The 21,699-nt window shown below is 36.6% G+C and overlaps 1 long non-coding RNA gene across 4 annotated transcripts in view; it reads right to left on the bottom strand.

The window, feature by feature from the left end:
• The window catches only part of LOC123802411 (uncharacterized), a 435,123-nt gene that overhangs the window by 143,928 nt on the left and 269,496 nt on the right, over window positions 1-21,699 (bottom strand). The gene's annotated exons all lie outside the window — the stretch shown is intronic.

The raw sequence follows: 21,699 nt of genomic DNA, 5'->3' as shown, positions 1-21,699 counted from the left end.
ATTCCAAGTGTCAGACTTTCAAGATGGGTTTACAGGGTTGAGTTCCTTCTCTGTTTGAGTGTGAATGTAACAATGACCTCCTTGCAGGTGGGAAAATAGGGTACTACTAATACCTGGCATGCAGTGGCTTAAATTACTTAAGTGAGCCCATGATTTCATGGAATTAAGTGCCAGTCAAAGGCAAGACCCTGGGAAAACAAGTAACAACTGCTACTATCATACCATTATGGCAGTAATAATGATTTCAAGCACTGTCCTCGGAATGACTGCTTTTGACAGCTTTGACGAACTTACAGAAAGAAAATTACAGACTAAGAGCTTTGAGTTCTTTGTTCATGTCATAGTTAAAGAACCAAAGAGTCGTTATGGAAACTCAAAAGTATATCTAATCTTCTGTAGTAGCAGAGAAGACATGATAGAATCAGGCCCCAAATCCAATGGCAAACATTGTAGAATTATAATTTAACTTGAATATACAAACTTGAAACATTTATGTGAAAGTTGGACATCCGCAGCAGCAGTCCATCATAAAATGGAATTGGTATATAAAAGGTGGCTTGAGCAGATCCTGACGGCATAAGTAAATGACATGAAAAGATGGCTCCTACTTGCATGACACCTACTTCTGCTGCATTGCTGCTCCTCTGTTCATCAAACACTATGGTCTCATGTGGGCTTCCGATGACCAGTTGTTAGAGGAAGAAATGGTCAGTCTCAGTTTTCAGAGAATTTGCACAATATACTGGCATAGCCGGCACATGAGCCGCTGCCACATTGCAGTTCCAGTCAGCGGTGATCCTGGAGGATGGTGCTGAAGATCAACCTTCTTATGGTTAAGACTTTAGACTGTCTAGTTGGTTGTTCATGACTTTGAGAGAGATGGCTTGAGGGAAGTTCTACTCTCCTTCATGACAATGATACTAGTTGTCCTCATTGATCGGGGACTTGAAAAGAAGATTGGAAGATTGATGGCAAGCAGGTCAAGAGGAGCAATATGAACAGATCGCCAAATCGGCATGTATGTTTCATGTGTGTTCCTCTGCGGGCATCTACTGCAGAGGTCGGTCTCATTAATCATGTGGGAAAGATGTCCCACTACAGGACTGGAGGGCTACTCTTGCATCCACCCTGAGTTTGTTTGTTAATGATAAAAATATAGCCATATCAACAGGGATGTAGGCTATGTATGATCTCAACAACAGGACTTTTCCTCATCATTGTTGATGTCCTTATTTTCTCTGATAAATGTCCAATTTCTGAACCACAGATGCCAACGGTGAATGTTCAGTACAGCACCACTCTCTAGAGGTATTGGTTGGTGCATGAGTGGCAGGTGGATGACATTGGACCTCTTCCATTGTGAAAGTAATTTTCCTCACTGGTTTAAACATCCATTCTTTTTTTCCCCAAAATGTCCTTGAGATTCATTCATATAATAACTTATGAGAACATCCCCTTCTTTTTTTAAGTCTGCATAATATTTCTTTGTAGATGTCAACCACATTTTATTTATCCATTCATCTGTCAGTGTAATGTGGGTTGTTTCTACATGTTGGCTATTCAGAATAATGCTGAAATGAACAGGGGAATGCAGATATCTCTTTGAGATCCTAATTTCAATTATTTTGGACATACACCTAGAAGTGGGATTGCTGAATTAAACATTGACTCTTGAGATGAATTTGCCTTCCAGACCCACCATGCTTCTGTCAGTACTGCCACCTATGGACTTAGAGAATTCCCTATGCATCATGATGTTGTCTTATATAACATTGTTTCTTACCAAGGAACATATTTTGCTACAAGAGAAATGCAACCGTGGGCTCACACCTGGGGACTTCTCTGATCTAATCACAAATCTCATCACTCAGAAGCAGCAGGCCTAAAAGAAAGGTGAATAGCCTAATGAAGACAGGATATTTGAAAGAAGACCAGGTGAAGTTGAGATATTCTCCTACAGCAGGTGGTATATGCTTTGAATCAACCACAGTTATGTGATGATAGTTCTCTCATAGCCTGCAATCATAGGTCCTGAATCCAAGAGGTGGAAGTTGGAAGGCTGTCTCTCACTATTATACATAACTCATCACACAGACATTTTTCTTTCAGTTCCTGCAACCTTGTCCAGATGTTCACTATAGGACACAGAAATAGGCCCATTAAACTGGAAGTTAAAACTACCACCTGATTATTTTCAGAGGCATGACTGAAAGACATTATAGTGAAGGCAGTGAAGAGATTATAGTATTAGTAGGGGTGACTTTTCCAAGTTATCAAGAAAAAGAATGGGTTTCTGCTAAAAACAAGAGTAAAAGCACAATATTTGGAATTCATAGGATTCCCTGGACCCCATTACTTACCAAAAAAGACAAAGCCATTAAGGATTCAGACCCTTTTGCAATTAAGGTTTGGGACTCTTCTCATTGTAAAGAATCCTGCCTCATTGATCTGAGAGCAAGGTAACATGGAATGAGTAGTGGGAAGAGGAAGTGATAAATATTGATAAATATCAATGATATCCTCATAAGCACTTCCAGAACTGAATGTTCTAGCAGCTGCACACAAATGTGTGTGTCATATATATATATATATATATATATATTTCAATAGTTTATTTATTAGAGGTAATTACCCCAACTAACACAACAAGTGAGAACAGGGAGTATATCCTAACACAAAGTTTGTAAGGAATTGTCTTCAGAGACATATCAGGTTCAGTTAAGGAAGTGAATGGAAAGAGTACATGAGGAAAAAAGTTAAACTGGAAAGGAAATAACGTAGGAAATAAGACCACGCACTTTGAATATGGCAGACTAAGGTTGAGTATCCACTCCACCATTTACTAAATGTACAACCATGGGCAAGCTACTTTCTGAAGTCCAGCTTTCTCTTCTCCAATCTTAAGATGATAATAATAATAATAATATCTACCTCATGAAATGTTTATAGGAATGAAATATAGCTAAATAAACAACAGCAATGTTATTTGGGGAAATAATAACTAGTGCCTGTAAGTATTATGGCAGATAGGTTGTGGAGAGGAAAAAAAAAAAAAGGAAGATAATACAAAAGGAAACGTGGCAGATGGGTAGTCTTGGTTAAGGCCGTGAGTCGATATGAGAAAGAACTAAGTTGGGAAGAACTTATGTTTGATAAAAGGGAATGCTGAGTAGGCAGTAATGTTTTATGGAAGAGTATGGGAGAAAGATCATATTCAAAATATCATTTTGTTAGTGTGGATCACTGTAGAATTGTCTCATGCTGGGGAATTTGGCGATTTCTTCCTAATTTCAACATGTTGGATGAGGCCAGTGTGACAGGGCAAGTTGAGTACATTGACTGATATGTTTAGACAACAGCTATGTTTATATTGAATAGGTCTTCACCTTCATCCCTAATCAATGAAGGGATAACAAAAGACCAACCAGCCAGTCAGTAAACCAAAAAGTCATTCAGGCATAAGATATCTAATGGGATAAGAGAAAATAAGAATTTGGGTCACTTGAATTTTGGCCATAGTCAATTGATTCTGTATATATAAAAGTTGGAAATAGAGATATTTATATCAGTATTTAGAAACATGGTAATATTATATTCTGTGTTAAAGCTGTATATCTTTTCCTCTCTACTTTCCCCAACAATGCAACATTCCATTTACGTTAATAAAATTAATTAGGTGCTTTCATTGTTCAGTTTTTTTGTAAACTCCATATGCTCTTAGAACGATTAAGAAGGCCATCTCAGGGGTGACTGGCAGTCTCCTTTGGCCACATTAGCTCAAGCTCTCTTCCTTTCCTCACTCTTCTTCCTCTTTCCCAGTGTGCCTTTCACTTTCTCTTTGATTGCAGGAGGAGTCATTTTCTCCATTCTGTCCTCTTCTGGGTATGAAAACGTAAATGCTGAATTACTCCAACTTAGGTAACCCTTAGGATAATTTTTTAAGCAGCAGGAAACAGGGCTATCTGGCTGCGCAGATAATGATATCAGCTGCTTCCTTCCAAAACAACAGGTGCTTTGGCATAAAAATGTATATCATCATACTGAGATGATGACATCAGTTCATACTTCAGCTTAATTATAAACTACCTCCATTAATCCTCAAATAATTAAACATTTTGTGTGTGCTGCAAGGTGAAATGTAAAGTTAAAGGTGCCTGGCTGTTTATGACAGGGTTTTGAAAATGTATTTTCTCCACAATGCCTTTCTTTGTACACCAATAGAATAAAATTCGAAGTGTATTTCAAATAACAAATTTTGCTTCTATCAGAGAAACAAAAAGCATAAAATCATTAATGAAATATAATATTTTCATATGTTTGTATGAGCTTAGAACCACCACAAGAAATGCTAATAGCTATGCAGGCTATATATGATTAGGAATTTATAGCAAAATAATTTTAATTAAAATATTAAATATTTGAAGTACCCTCATTAATATTTCAATATTATATTTTTAATAATATATGTCAAATACTTGAATTTACATTTCATTAACAACAAATATTCAACCTAGTAGAATCTGATGCATACCATAAAATTTGGTATATTAGATGTTTTTGGTAAAAATGAAATAATTCCTTATGGTAATATTTGACTCATTGATCATATATTCAATATTTAGATGTTTTAGTGAAAGATTTTTGTTATTTTATACCATCACACCCAAAATAGAATTATATAACTTAAAACTTGTTGATTCAGTATAGAAGTGTAACAAATAAGATTATTGTATTCTTCAACTTTAAAACATAGAGCTGGCCCTCTTTAAAACAGTTACCTTCATGAGCCAGATGTATTTCTAAGCAAATTACTTACATGGAATATATCCAAGGACATAGCCATTTAAGACTCAATAAATTATGCATTTGTCATTTGTTATTGGGTAAGACTTAAGCTGACATCTTTGACATGCATACAAGTGTCCCAGCACTTAGTAATTACATTAACAATTTAGCAGAGGTGATTTTCTAGGGAAATGAGACAACAGTGGTTTATAAAATTGTTTTTTTATCACAGAAGTAGGTATTTCCACTGATTTTAATTATTCATTATACATCTATTAAAAAGTCCACCTTTCTTAGGTTATATTACAATTGATATAAATTCCGTGGAATGCCCAGGAGTGCATCATTATCCGTTTATCATGAGGATGGCATAACAGCTGTACAAAGTTGTTCTTAAAAGGATTATTTTTTCCCATTTTTTAAAATGTAACCAGTTAACAAGACTTTTTCTCTTGGTAGGCACAGAGTGATAAATTCATACAAGAAGAGTTTTATTCTTTACAAGTAAAAGTCAGACTGGAAATTTTCAGTGGATTTAGCTGGAACATTTGGGTGACCATATGGAGCTCTCCGTGGCGCCACGGGACCACGCAGCTATGAAATCTGATCACTATCTCCCCAGTGACAGCTGGGCCTTTACACCATCAGAAAATTTTCAGACTTCTAATTTGTCATAACTACCTCCTGTGGAAAGGAAATATGTTATGTAGCCAGATACAAAAATTCTTAGTACCCGGCACTATAAACGGTTAATTCCTTAACCACATTTTGCGATTCACTGATGAAACTCCTACACCAAAAACATATGGAGTCTTGTTCAGTTAGGGTTAGCCAATTGCTCCACCCATTCAAAAAGCCATTTTCACGGAATCGTATCCAGAGAAAGATTCTGTCACAGAGCTTAGCATTTTAAGTACATTTAACTTTGAGTTGCTCTCAAAAAGTCAGCGATGCCACTGAGAGTTTCATCTTAGTTCCATTGGCCCTTATTGGTCTGTTTAAGCCTAACGACTCTTCATTTGAGTAGTTGAATATTATGCTATGGCTCCCAGTCCCTGCTTCTTTCTACATCATGAAGCCGAAACTGTTCTCCTGCTGTGATTCTTTCAATCCGTCAGCAGCTCACGAGCTTATTAAGTATCCCTCCAGCTTCCCAAAGAGATAGAGCTGTTTTGCTCCTCTCCCTTTCGACCACTTAACCTGAGCTTCTGCTTGGGAGTTCCCTCATAACCATCCCCATCGTAGAAAGACTCCTAGGATGTAATTTGTATTTTTCCTCAACTCAACCGTCATTGAAGATGCAACTTTAAGTGATTTCAGCTTCTACTTCTGCTGACCAAATCCTTTTGTTTGGTAGCTTTTTAATGGCAGCTCATTACTAGCTTTTCTAAAAAACCACCTGTTGTATTTGGCTTTCTAAATGGATGCTCTACCACAATCTTTAATTCAGTGTAATGAAGAAAGATTTTGTGCTGGTCCTTTCTTCCCCTTCCAGTTCATCCATCTTCATATTAGCTCTGCCGAGATTAGGATAGTACTTTAAATTCATCACCAGATGCTCCATATCTTTTGTGACTTAAAAATCCAAAATTTATCCATGGTAATTTTATAGTACAGTTTATATAATAATAATAGCTAATATCTACTCAGCTCTTACCATGTGTCTGGCACTAGTCTAAATACTTTAAATGAACAAGCTCATTTATACTCTACAACATTCCTGTGAGATTGACAAAAGTGTTGTCACTCTCATTTTAGAGATGGGGAAGCCTAAGGTACCATTTGACTAATGTCACACAACTTACTAGTATCAGATTCAGGATTTAAAGCCAGTTCATCAGGTTTGAGAGCCAACTACACGCCATGTTTGTTAACAACTACACACCATGTTACCTCTCAAACTAGGAATGTGGGGAATTACTTTGGCACTGAGGTAAATAGAAAATAAACACATTCTATTAGTTCTGCTACTTTGAACTGGTTCTATGACACAAACAATGGTTTCCACTCTGGGAGTCTTTCATTATTTTTAAGATAACAAGATGAGACTAGTTTTTGTTGTTTTTTCATTGTAGTTATTGTTTGTTTGCGGCAATAAAATGCTAAGATACGGGTTTCTTTATAGGTGACTATAGTTCACAGCTCTTCGTAGAGGTACTGGTTATGTTACAGACACTATTTTAATGCCATTTTCTTTAATCTCCACATTGCTGGTAGTACTAATTCTATACACAGATATTTGGATTTGGTTTTGTTTTGTTTTTGAGAGAGAGAGAGAGCACGAGCAAGTGTGGGGGGGGGCAGAGGGAGAGAGAGAGAGAGACTCAAGCAGGCTCCACTCCCAACATGGAGCAGGTTGTGGGGCTCAATCTCACCACCCTGAGATCATGACCTGAGCAGAAATCAAGAGTCAGATGGTTAACTGAGCCACCCTGGCACCTCTATACACAGGTTTTAATGCAGCCTGCCCATTGCTTTCTATTACTTACTCTTTAGGACTCTATTTTTCAGTATTTTTTCTTCATACTCTACATCAAAATCAATTCCAAGCAAAATCTTGCTTTAAATTTCATGCTTCTACTATCCTCACATCCCAAACCACTCCTTCTGATTTACCCATGTCACTCTTCTTTCTCTGACTTCAACCAATTTTTTGTCACACCAATCATTATACCCTATGACATACATTAGCCATTCTCTAGTTCCCTTACTCAAACGAACATTACATTTACTCATGAAGTACTAACTCAGGGTTGAATGGAATCACTCAAGGCACCTCAGCTTGCCTTTCAGCATTGCCTTTAAATTGCATTTCAAAAATCCCATGTAATTTTTCCATTTACAGAAAATACGCAGCTTTCCAGCTTTACTTAATCCTTCCAGAATGTCCACTTGACTGATTATGGACTTTACATACATTTACAACATACCTTCACTGCAATACTTAGATTAGTATCTGACTGAATAACTAGGGACTAGCCAAGTGGACACATGAAAAAGACCATCACAGTCCACCACTTGTCAAAGCATCTATCTCTTTGGAACACATCTTAAATCTTATTTAATCTCCAAATTAAAGCAACAACAAAGTCATATTTCTGCTGAACACAATACAACCAACTGTCTTGGGTTCAACCAAAACCAAACTAATTCAGTCCTTGGGTGACATTCACTCTCCTCCCTTGATATCCTACAGCTTAAATACTGTGAGATAAAAGTAATTGTTGTTAATGCATTTTATGTTAGATGATGAAAGTATACTAGAAGAGAGAAAGAAGAAAAGTTTGTTTAATATTTATCCCAATATTCATAACAAAATAAGGAAGAAACTCATAATGATTATAATTTTTGTTTCTATTGTGATCAGTGGGTCACAGCTAGTATTTATAACGGCCCTCTTCCATTACCCATTCCATATTTCTTTTGCCCACAGGTGGTCACAGTTTTCATTCGGTGACATTACCTAAAACTTTCATTGCTGAATGGTTTAAGCCATTAGTGGTCCTTCCTGAATTGGTCATCATAGTTTTCTATTAACTTTAATCACAGGACATGGTGATACTAAAAGATACCATAAGGAATCTCTGTATTCCACACATATTCTTCCTTAACTCCACCATGTAGTAGCAAACCAGTTTACCCTACACCCTAGCCAGCACAGTAACTCCTTTTTGCCTGTCAATTCAGAGGTGTGAGTCAATGCAAATTGGCTCTCTGACAGTCTCAGTTTACAGTTCAATGGAAGTATTGTTAAATTTTTGGTAGAAGCAATTTTCCCTTGGGAATTAAGACCAGTAGAGCATACAGTCATGGCGACTGGAAGCAAACATTTTTGCCAGTAGGTCACTACGGGAAATCGTAAGTGGTGCCCTTCTATCCCTGGATCCTGAACCTGCGAATCCTGCTTATGGGAGAAAGAGCATCATATATCGGATGCGAATTAAGAGCATGCACAGTATTCTGGAGCTTTTCCAAGGCCTCAAGGTATTACCACCTAGCTGGCACTGTAAGTCAGTCTTCAAAAAGCCATTCCATTATTCTGGTGGGTCAGCTGCTTCAGGGTGATGGGGAACATGGTAAGACCAGTGAATTCCATGAGGAGAGGCCTATCAATGTACTTTATTTACTGTGATGTGAATTCCTTGATCAGAGCAACGATATGTGCAATGATATGAATAAGGTATTCTATAAGTCCATGGGTGGTACTTTTGGCAGGAGCATTGTGCTCGTGGAAGGTAAATCAATATTTAGTGTTTATTTTAATAAAGAACAAAGTGCTCCCTCTTCCATGTTGGACATGGCCCAATGAATCAACCTATCACCAGCTGGCTGATCACCCTGGGGAATGGATGCCATACCAGGGACTCAGTGTTGGTCTCCGATTCTGGCTGACTGAGCACCTGATAGTGACTGTAGCCAGGTCAACACTGGTGAGTGAAGTTTATGTTGCTAACCCCATACATAATCTCCATCCCTGCAACCATAGCCACTTTGTTCACAAACCCATTGGGCAATGAGAAGAATGGCTGGGGAAAGAGACCCATTTCAGAGCTATCCTTAGCAATTGTTTAATAAAATCCTCCTTTGCTGAGGTTACCCTTTGGTGAGCATTCACATGGGACATAAATATCTTCATATTCTTTGCTGAAAGAGTCTATTCATATACCTCTCTCCCAGAAGTTACCAAATTTCAAATTGTTTTCCTTCCCAAGTACCTGATTACTCAGTCAAACCAAACCATTAACCAAGAACCATAAATCAGTATAGCCTCTCACCACATTTAAACAGCACAAGTTTATTATCTTATAGTTCTGTAGGTCAAAAGTCTAACACTGTCTCAGCAGCATAAAGATTTTAAAGCAGAACAGCATTCTTTTCTGTACTCTTTGGATGGGCTCTATTTCCTTGCCTTTCTCAAGGTCTGGAGGTTGCTTGCATTCCTTAACTTATAGACCCCTTCCTCTGTCTTCAAAGCTAGCACAGGTGAGTTGAATTCTCATATCACTCACATGGCATCACTCTGACCTCTTCTATAGTCAAATCTCCCTGTAACTCTCTTCTCCCGGTCTTTCCTACTTTTAAGACCCATGTGATTATAATGAGCCCACCCAGATAATCCAGGATAATCTATCCATCACCAGATCCTTCATTTAATTACATCTGTAAAGTCCACTTTGCTACATAAGATACCATATTTATATCGTCCACAGATTAAGATATGGACATATTTGGAGAGCTATTATTTTGCCTATCATAGCTTACCCTTCGTACCCTAAAGATTCAAATCCAACCTACATACAAAATAAATTCATCTTATTCCTTAGAAGGTCCACAATATCTCAACCCATTATAGCATCAATTCAAAGTCCAAAATCTCCTCAGCATGAAAGTCCCAAAACGAAAAACATTGAAATAATCTAAATTAAGTGTAAGTATAATGCATCCTGCTGTAAAATTCCTCTCCACTTGTGGATCTGTGAAACTAAAAAACAAGTTATCTGCTCCCAAAATGCAATAGTGAGCCTGGCATAGGATAACAGTTACAGACATTCCTTCTCATAATGGGAGAAAATATAAGGAAAAAAAGAGTCACTAATCCCAACCAATTTCAAAACTCAGCCAGGCAAACACCATTAGGTTTCAAGGTCTGGCAATAGTGGTTCCATCCTCTGGACCCCAGGCTCTATAATCTGAGTTTGAGGCTCCCCACCCTTTGCCTTGAGGCTCTACCTTGTTAGTCATCTTTCCTTTTTTATAAATGACAGCATATGTTTACTGCTAAGGAGTTTTATCAGTCTGTTTCCTTCCTGGAGAACTTTGGGGATCAAAAGCCTTCTTTTCTCTGTTCCTTTCAGTCCAAACCAGCAGAATTTCTCCTGGAGTAACATTCTCAAGAACTTGATGAGTTTATGTCCTAGAGAGTCACTCCAGTAGACAAGAATCTCCTCCACAAATCTTTCCTAGATAATCTCATGTCGGCCTCACTGACTGAGGGAAAGTGTGAATCACACACTTCACGTGCTCTCTTCAAAGAGCATTCCTGTTACTAAATAATCTGACTTTTAAAAATCTTGCTGAGGTATTAGCTAAAGGTTGTATAGCCAGACTCTTGATTTTTTCATTAGATCCTGCTTTTCTTATGGGGAATCTCTTAATTACAGGGTCTTTTGCATTTTGGGATAAGCTAGTATTTTCCCAAATCATCAAGTCCTAGTTTCTCTATGTTTAATAGTTCTTTCTCAAGTTCTTTCTTTCTTTTTGCAACTTACCATAAGCAGCAAGAAGAAACAATGCCACAATTTCAACACTTTGCTTAGAGATTTCCTCAACTAACTGTCAAATTCCCCTATCCATATAACTTCAGAACATAATTGTGCTAAGGTTTCTGCCACTGCATAGCAAGATTGTCCCCTTTCTTTAGTTTCTAATATCATATTTCTCATTTCCTCCTGAGCCTTCACCAACAGCACCTTTAACATCCCTCTATCTACTAAGGGCTTGTTCATCAGAATTTAGGCATTTGCTTAGGTAATTTTTGTCTTTTATGGTCCTCCTTTCCTTCAGAATCCTTAACAGTAGTTATTAACACATATATTTCTACTGATAGTATGCTCAAGGCAATCTACTTTTCAAAAATATGTTCCTCAAAATTCTAGCTTCTTCTCATTGCCTGCTTTCACATTTTTACGTTGTTACAGCAGCGTCATACTTTCAGGTACCAAAATCGGTGTCAATCAGGGTTCAACCGGAAAAGTAGAACCAAGGGGAGAGTCATATCAAGAGATTTATTATAAGGACTTGGCTTATGTGGTTATGGGGGCTGGATAAGCAAGCCTGAAACTACAGGGCAGGCCTTCAGGAAAGACTAGCTCGGACTTAGGCACAGCTGGAGGCGTCGTCTGCATGTGGAATTTCTTCTTCAGCGTAGCCTCAGCTCTGATTTTAAGACCTTCCAGCTAATTGAATCGGGCCATCCATATTAATTAGAATAATCTTAAAGTTAAGTGCCTATGGTCTTTCACCACATTTACAAAATACCTTCACAGCAACATACAGATTAATGTTTTATTGGATAACAGTGTACTATAGCTTAGCCACCACAGTATATTAAGTGTTAGCATGACCTTCCTTGTTTGAATCCTTGCTCAGGCACTTACTAACTCAAGCACCGAAGAACTTAATAAAACATTCTAACAACAATTTTCAAACATTTAAAAAGGAATAGTAACCTCTATCTGACATAATATAGGGACGATCATTATAAATTGTTGATTATGGTATCAGGCATACAGATTTTTAATAAAGATTAATTTTCTGGTCTCCATGCTTCTCAAAAGTATACAGAGCCTGTGAAACTTGTTGTGGCTACTTCCAGAATAAACTGAATATTAATTATGGACATTTAATTGGACCCACAACATAATATTACAATTATTTGTTTACTTCTGTCTCTCTGATCAGTCTGCAAAGTTGTAGAGTTCTTAAGCCATTTTTCATCTTTGTGCTCCTATTTCTAGTCTACCTTTAGTAAGTGTGAATCGTAGTGGCTAGGGACTATGTCTCTTTTACTTCATTTTTAGTGTTACTATTAAAGCGTCATATTCCTAGCAATACTAGTGCAGTGTCTTTCATGATGACAATGATGATGATAATGATGATTATTTGCTATAGGATGACAAACATGATTGAGCACAACATATCTGTCAGGCACCGAGAATACAAATCAACAGGGCAAGTGACTACAAATAGATCAGAGTCTAAGGGTGAGGCAAATATTAAACATGTAAACTAACAGTTAGTAGTTAAAATAACAGCAAAAGTTAACAGTTCTTGAGTGTATATTATGTTCGCAGCACAATTTGAAGCACTTTAAACTATATTAACCCAATTTAAGAAAGAATATGAGGTCCTATGTTTAAAGCAAGATTAATGGAGGAACAAAAACTTTAGACTACATGAAAAGGAGCAAAAAATTCTACTAATCTATTTCAGAATAATGATTTTTTAACCTCTATTTTAAAATTCTGTTAAAGGGCAACTTGTGGTTCAAACAGAAATGGTTATATTATTTTATAGTTTCTGAATATTAAACAAAGTTGAACCTGTCCAACCTCATCTTTGAACTTTAGAAAGGAACAAAAATGACAGGAAAAAATTTTAACAGTAAAGGATATTCATAGAAAACTGTTTATTGGCAATGTAACCAAAGTTCAACCTGAGTGGTTTTGTTGAACATGGCAACCGAGTGCAGAGTATTGCTGCCACGTTGGAACTTGGTATGGTATAGGATAAATCAAGGGAACCCTATGTACGGTGATTAAAATGAGATCCATTTACTGGTATATGTTTCCTGGCTTCTGCCACTGCCAGGATAATTGCCACTGCCAAGGCTTTATGTTCAATGAACTCAGTCAGCCAGTCCAAAAAGTCACGTGACAATACTGCATGGTGCCAAGCAAAGGGGAAAGTTGCTGGGGAGCCTGGGAGGAGGGAAAGCGCAGACAAATGAGCTTTTTGGCAAGATATAATCCCCTTTGGAGGGACCCCTACCTTTCAAAGAGCATACTGCATTTTGCTAGGAACAAATCTCAACTGTGTTCCTTTACAGAAATCCCAGTAAGCTTTACCATACTGATAAGAGCTCTAATGGCTGCAAAAACTCTACCGATGAGTGCCTACTATCTCTAAAATGACTTTGCAAGATGATCACTTATTCTCAAAACAATTTTGTTGCTATTTCTCTCTTCAAATTAAAACTTTCCAAATTCCCTACCATCTTGTCATAGCTAACTATTCCCATAATTTTTCTCTCACCTCACAGTTAGAATTTATAAAGTGTGTAAAAAAGAGTATATAAAAAAGAGTGCATAATAAATAACAATGGACAGAAAAAAATGAAGACTTTTTATAATGGGATTTAAGTTTATTTTAGGCTGCATACTTCTTTTTGTCTCTTATGTAGATGATTTGTTCTCTTGATTTTAATCCAGGGCACCTAGGGGCATTTTATTCACCTATACTTTTCCGTAAAAATGCACACAAGAGTCTCTTATCTTCTTATTCCAACTTTCCCAGAATAGATACATTTTTTTCTACCAATTTATTATTTATTTATTTATCTATCTATTTATTTATCTATTACTTTGGCATATTGTTATGTATTGCTATACTTGGTTTTTTGATAGCATGAGAATATTGTTGCTACAGACATTACTAAATATGTCTTTCATTTATTTAGCTGGTAAAAGATGGAGAATAAGAGTTAAGATTTAGTCAAGTAGACTTTGTAGTGACAAAACTGTTCATAGTTTATATTGGAACATGAGCCCTGAATCCTCTGTATGATTTTTATAAATACTTGTGTTTCAATTTTATTTTCTTGCTAAAATATTTTCCTTGAAATTATAAATAGATATGGAAGGCGACATATTAAAAAACACCAATATCTCCATCTAAGGAATTAATGTTTAAATTTTAAGTTCACAGAAACATAAATTAAAAGCTATTAAATGGCTCACTCTATGTTAAATTACAAAAATATAGCCTAGAACTGTCCTCTGTGTGTTTGTTATAGGGGAGTGGTGTGATTTTTCTCTTCTATGTTGTTTAGAGAAATTGTGTTTACTCAAAAAAAAGACAAAGTCTATAGATACTAAGATTGGTTGTATAAAAATTCATCTCTAAAATCAATACTCCTTAATATTTTATACTATTACAAGAAGAATTAATAAACATTTATAAACTACTTAATTAAAAACATCGTTTAAAAAAAAATGTAGCTCCTGTGTGCTTCTTGGCTGTTTTATATCCATCTCTCTTCCCTTACCATCGTCATCATCCTACAATCAACATTTGCAAAAAGTGGCAAGACTTTCTAGGATCTATGAAGGTGGTTTTTTTTTTTTTTTATTTTAAATTTAAATTAAAAAAAAATTTTTTTTTTTTGAGAGAGAGAGAGAGAGAGCACATACACACATGGAGGGGACAGAGGGAGAGGGAGAGAAAGAATCTTAAGAAGGCTCAAGGCTCCACAGGGAGCTGGACTCAGGGGTGGATCTCCCGACCCTGAGATCATGACCTGAGCTAAAATCAAGAGTCCAGGGCTTAACAGAGAGAACGACCCAGGCACTCTGGATATATGGAAGTTTTAATTAAAATTCCCCAACTAATACCTTCCAGTAGTTTTTAAAATTAAGGAGAAAGAGGTTCAACCTAGTAAGCATCTTACTGAGGTATTAATCACAAAGACCCAAGTGAGAGTCACACCAGCTTTCCAAGCATTTCCCCCTTTAATTCCCAAAAGAAATGGATTGAATCTGAGGAGATCTTCTTTCCCTGATTCTCTCTTCCCCAAACTACCCACCCTCAGGAGCCTGTGTCCACTCCACACTTAAATTGCCATCCCTTTCCTCCTTCTTTGTACATAAGCCAATGTTTCTTCAGTGTTTTGTGTTTATCCTAGATCATTGAAATTCCTGGGGTGCTCTCTCATTGTTGTTAGTTAGCCTTTGCTGTTCACCTTGCTTGTACTCTTTTTATTGATTATTTCTTGATATTGGTTTGAATAAATGTGCTTACTAGGAACAAATAATTCTTCTATTTTTGAACTTTATTACCCTGCTACTTTAAAATGGAAGATTTTTATTCCCTCTACTTAAATAGTCTGCTCTCTGTTTTGCTAATCATATCCTTGTCTTCCCTGAGGGGATGTCCAGACACCAAAACACAATTTCTAACCATAACTTGACAGGATTTTCATGTAATTAAAATGTTCATATTTTTCCTTTGTTTTATTAATTGTAAGAGCAAATTAATTTTACCTTTTGCCCAGGGTTAGGTAGAGAAATACAGAAAGTATGTACGTAAACGATTGAGCACATAAACATCTATTTGTGTAATAGCTTTTACATAAAGATCTCCAAAGACTTGAAGCACCTCAGCTCCTACATCCAACTGGTCATTAAGTCTTACTGGCTCTCCCTCTAGCAGGCACCCCATCCATTTTCACTCCTGCCCTTAACAAGTTTCCAATACTCAGCACCTAGCCTCCAAATTGCCCTCACCTTCCATGCCTGGTTCCCCTTGCAATCCATTCTGTACATGCATTCAGGGAGAAAAGTTAGATCATGTCATACGTGAACATAGAATCCATCAGTAAGTAACTTCAGCACATTTTAAATTTCAGACTTAAAAGCTCTGCATAATCTTGTTGTGACCTTCCTATCTCCCTGGTTTAATCTCATACCAGGTTCTACTGCGTTCTCTGCTCTCAGCGGCCACTTGTCTACCCCTAGGACACACTAAACATAAAGCATCCCTAGGGTTTCTTCATGATCTTCCTTTTGCTTGGCCCCATCTTAGCCAGATCAGCCCATGACTGCCTCCCCATCATCATTCAGAAATTACCTCATTTCTGCATCCCAGAGAAATCCCAATGATCCATACTAAAGTAGGAACCCTTCCCCTTCAACCCATTGGCTCTCTACGCTAAAAGGAATCACCCAGTTTTATTGCCTTTATAGCTCGTATCACCAGATCTTTCTTTATCCATTTACTTATGTTTTCTGTCTCCTCCTCTAGTATATAAACTCTGTGAGAGTACAGCCTACATTCTCACTATCCTCTCTACCCCCACATCTGACACAAAGTAGGTTCATTATAAATGGAACCTGAGCTTAGTATCTAGCCAAGAGGTTGCATCAGAGAAAGAAGTAAGAAGCTATATATTATGATGATGCCTACAGTTAAGATTGTGATTACTATTCTAATTCAGTACTAATAAAACTTACTCTGTAGCTGACATTTAAAAAATCCACAACACATAATGTTTAAAATTATGTACATATGTTAAAACTTACTTAAAAAGAAGTAGAAATTTGTGCTAGCTAATAAATGACCATACCTTATAATGCCTTTTTGTAGTCCCCTTAGAACTGATGGAGCCTAAAGGAGGAGAAAGGTAGAGGGCAGGTGAGGCCCTGCTGAGTGTAGAGCTGGACAGAGGGTTCTCCTGATGCATGGGGCAGGGTGGGAGAGGGCCTTCCCTCAAGATTTGCTCACTGGCTAGAGATTAGTTTGCCTTATGTTCATCCATCTGGGATGTGACAGCTAATTCATTTTCTCTTTTAAAGAAATTACAGTTCTGGCACAGGTCTTAATGCTTTGCTCCTAAATCTTCCATTTTCGGCCTTGTTGAATGCTGATTTTTCAATCCACTCTGAAAAAATGTGGCAGATATTTTCAAACTTAGCTTATTTGAAACCTTGATTTTTCTAAGATGCACTTTAGGCCATATAATTCTATCCAGGCCTCTGGTTCATTCTTTTAAGGAGGTGAGAGAGGGAACTAGGGTAATATCGTATTCAACAACAAGCATCTGTTCTTCATGGAATTTTGGAGAGAAGTCTAGTGATCCTCTCCTGATAAGCAACTAAAATAAGAGTTCATGGTAGACTTTTCCCCTTTGTGGCAGGATGTCATAAGCATTCTTCCATGGGATTCAGATCATTAAGTGCATCTTGGAAAATCTGTTATCAGCAGGAGAGTGGGGGAATATGGTTCATCTGAAACTCACATAAGGTTTCAATAAAAATCATTTTGGTAGTATATCTGATAGGCCAGATTAATTTATACTTGAATCTGGAAGAATGGCCACAAATCTCCATATTATACTATCTTTACCCTCACGTTGGATAGAGAATGCTATGTTTTTTATATTATTTTGTTTACATTGTTTTCTTCTATTTTAAGTTATATAGAATGTGTATATAATTATGCAGTTCATCACCCTTAAAACCTCTTCACACTATCCCTGATTCTAACCACATTTTTTATCACGGAAAAAAAAAAAAAAAGAAAAATTCCTCTAATAGATCTAAAAATATATATATATACCTCTCATCTGGATGAGATGTAAGAACATACCTATTTTCAAGTTTTAGTTAAAATATACTGCATCTTCAGACTATGTACTCTGTCCCAAATCCATCTCCTACACTGCATTAATACCTAGAAAGTTACCATTGGCAGTCCCAGCTGAGGGCACACTGACTGTGAAGAACATACAATTACACTTAGAAGCCAGCTGGAGAACAAGGGTTAGTCCTGAAGCAAGCTTGTTATGATGAACATCACTCCAACTACTAGTTACTTTGTGTAAATTGGCTTTTATGAGTTGTTCTTTATTATTGCAGATGTCTTGATGGCCCAGATGGTAGGATAATGTCCAATACCTTCCAAATAAACCTAGAGAAGGTAAGCCTTCCAAAACATTCACTACCATTAAAGACACTTTAATCTCAAAGTCTTAGGCTTATAAAAATCAAGGTTCCAATTCATGGCTTATTAACTTTTATCCTTCAAGATGTTCTGAGAAGTAAGACCTGACACATTTCAACAATTGATTCTTTGGGCAAGATTACTAGATAGCACTTTTATATTGGATAGCCATGGCTTTTTAAAAAAATAATAAATGAATTTAAAACATTATTTTTTAATTAGTTGAGCAATGAAGATACCATTCTAATGCATTTGTTTCACTGTTTGGAACTTTTGCAAAGCTCAGAAAATCTTTTATGATAAAAATCACCCTCAAAACAAAAATTTTCCAGTTTAAGCACCTACAATGGTGGAAAGTCACTGCCTGAAATCAAAAGTCACCTAATTCATTAACCAGTTAAATATTCAAAAGGGCCCCTCCGTCAGATTGGATATATTTAAAATGTTTGCATTTCATGTGGGCATTAATAGGACTATAGTTTAGGCTTCAAAACACTGATGCTTTCTATTCTCATTTAGTCTCTTTGTGTGTGTGTGTGTGTGTGTGTGTGTGTGTGTGTGTGTGTGTGTGTGTGTGTGAAGCTTCCAGTGACTTCGAGGCTTCTGAAGAGGAAGAAAAAAATGTTTGTCTTTACTAATCTACTAGTGTGGGATTTTTAAAAGCATGCATCTATAAAAGCAGGGCAAGTAAAGGGCAACATAATGGCTTTCATTTTCCACGGCTCTTTCTGCTTCTCTGTTTCTTTGCCTTTGTTTTTTTAAATGAACAAATGTGACATTTACCTTTTAGTTTCACATGGTTCTGCTAAGTTTATGGAATTATCAGATTGTTCTATCATAGGAATGATCACTAAGGTAAAAATACTTTTATCGTTCTCCAAAATAACAAAATTTTGCAGCTACTGACTTATAAAAACTCATTCATTTTCATTTAATACTGATGTTTCCTGGACAAAAGAGGAAACTCCTTTTCTTCTTCATTTAGGAACACTTTCCATTACCCACTATTTTGCTTCCTTCATGATTGTGTTTGTTTCTTTAAATTTAAATGGTTAGGTTATTCATCAGGTTGTTTTTTCAAGTTGTTATAATTTTACTAAAAAATTAATGGAGTGGTTTAAACATCATCATTACCAAACATAATGGGCTTCATTTAGTAATTCCTTTAAATCTTACCATGAAGAAAACAATCTCCAGGTCATCTACTCTGTGAAACCTGTCAGGTCTCTCCTCCCTGGTACACATATGTGTAGTTCATTGCTTTCTCTCAAATGTGGAGCAAATACACTATTGTAGCCCTCACGTGCTGATCATAATGGTTTATTTTCAGGTCTGTCTTCTCCATAACTTCTCCTCTGAATGGTATGGGTCTTGATTGTTTGTTTAATATATTTACATGTTGGAACCAGAGCAATACTTTGCACATACTAGGCAATAATTAAATACTTGCTAAATTAAGTATTTGAATTTCCTTATTTTCACCTTTTTCTGATTATAAAATAATAAATCTTTCTGTAGATTATTTGAAAATTAGCTAAAAATACAAAAAAATCCATCTAACTCTATCACCCTAAAATAGCCACTGCTATATTCAGGTCTTAAGTTTTCTTAATTGAGTTTGACATGTGGTTTAAGATGAATAACAAGAGCTTCCACAACCCTGAAATGCCCCCCTTTCTTGCCCTTGACTGTGTATGTTACAACTTACTTAACAGATTATGTACTCTTTTGAAGTTTCTCTTATCTGCTGGCTCTTTTGAGTTACTTTAAATCAATTTTGTCTGCATTTGTTTATTTATTTATTTATTTATTTATTTATTTATTTATTTATTTATTTATTTGTGTGCAACAAATATCCATTGACCCCCTGCTATGTTTTAGGTAATACTTAGCTCCGAAAAAATAATATTGAGCAAACAAACACATCTTTGCCTTTGTGGAATTTATAGGTAGGAGAGCAGATGGTAACAGGTAATTTATCAAAGAAAAGATTAAGTTGTCAGTTTTAAAAGATTTCTAGGTGGTTGAAGAAAAAGAAAATGGATAATCTGCAACGTTCATAATGTAGATATTCAGGAATTGTCTGTGCTCTAACATCTGCCAAGGTGACTACACTAAACAACAGATCCTCAGTGTAGGTGAAACTGCCTTTTATTGGAAGAAGATACCATCTAGGACTTTTATAGCTAGAGAGGAAAAGTCAGCGGCTGGCATCAAAATTTCAAAGGGCAGGCTGACTCTCTTGTTAGGGGCTAAGGCAGCTGGTGATTTTAAGTTGAAGCCAATGCTCATTTACCATTCTGAAAGTCCTAGGGTCCTTAATTAAGAATAAGTCAAATCCACTCTGCCTGTTCTCTATAAATGGAACAACAAAGACTGAATGACAGCAAATTTACTTACAACATGGTTTATATGGCAAGAGATCTATTGCCCAGGAAAAAGTAAAAGATTCTTCAAAATTTTACTGCTTATTGACAATGCACCTGGTCACCAAGGGCTCTGATGGAGATGTACAACGAGATGGAATGTTGTTTTCATACCTGCTAACACAGCATCCACTGCATAGACCAGGAATCATAGAATAATTTCTACCTTCAAGTTTTAGTATTTAAGAAATACATTTTGGGGGTGCCTGGGTGGCTCAGTCATTAAGCATCTGCCTTCAGCTCAGGGCGTGATCCCGGAGTTCTGGGATCGAGCCCCACATCGGGCTCTTCTGCTGGGAGCCTGCTTCTTCCTCTCCCACTCTCCCTGCTTGTGTTCCCTCTCTCGCTGGCTGTCTCTCTCTCTCTGTCAAATAAATAAATAAAATCTTTAAAAAAAAGAAATACATTTTGTAAGATAGATAGTGATTCCTCTTATGGATCTGGCAGAATAAACTGAAAACCTTCTGGAAAGGATTCATCATTCTAGATGCCATTAGGACTATTTTTAATTCATGGGAAAAGGTCAAAATATAAACATTAACAGGAGTTTGGAAGAAGTTTGTTTCAACCTTCATGGATGACTTTGAGGTGTTCAAGACTTTAATGGAGGAAATAACTGCAGATGTGGTATAAATACAAGAGAACTAGAATGAGAAGTGGAGCCTGGAGATGGGACTAAATTGCTGCACTCTTGTGATCAAACTTTAACAGAAGAGGAATTGCTTTTTATGGATGAACAAAGAGAGTGGCTTCTTGAGATGGAAACTATCCCTGGTGAAGATGCTATGAAGACTGTGGAAACTAATACAAAGGATTGAGTATATTACATAAATTTAATTGAAAGTGCAGTAGCCGGGTTTGAGAGGACTGACTCCAATACTGAAAGAAATTCTACTATGGATAAAATGCTGTCAAATATAATCACATGCTACAGAGAAATCGTTTGTGAAAGAGTCAATGGTTGGGCAAAATTCATTGTTGTCTTATTTTAAGATTACAACCACAGCCATCCCAATCTTCAGCGACCAGCACCCTAATCAGTCAGCAGCCATCAACATCAAGGCAAGTCCCTACACCAGCCAAAAGATCATCACTTGCTGAAAGTTCAGATGATGGCTAGCATTTTTTATCAGTATTTTTAAATTAAGGTATGTACATTTTTAGACATAATGTTATTTCACACTTAATGGACTGTGTATAGTGTAAATAT

The sequence above is a fragment of the Ursus americanus genome, chromosome 20, assembly GCF_024610735.1.
Source record: "Ursus americanus isolate L20-20 chromosome 20, mUrsAme1.1.p, whole genome shotgun sequence".
Classification (NCBI taxonomy): domain Eukaryota; kingdom Metazoa; phylum Chordata; class Mammalia; order Carnivora; family Ursidae; genus Ursus; species Ursus americanus.
Note: the sequence above shows the minus strand (reverse complement) of the source record. Positions and strands in the feature narration are given on the sequence as shown.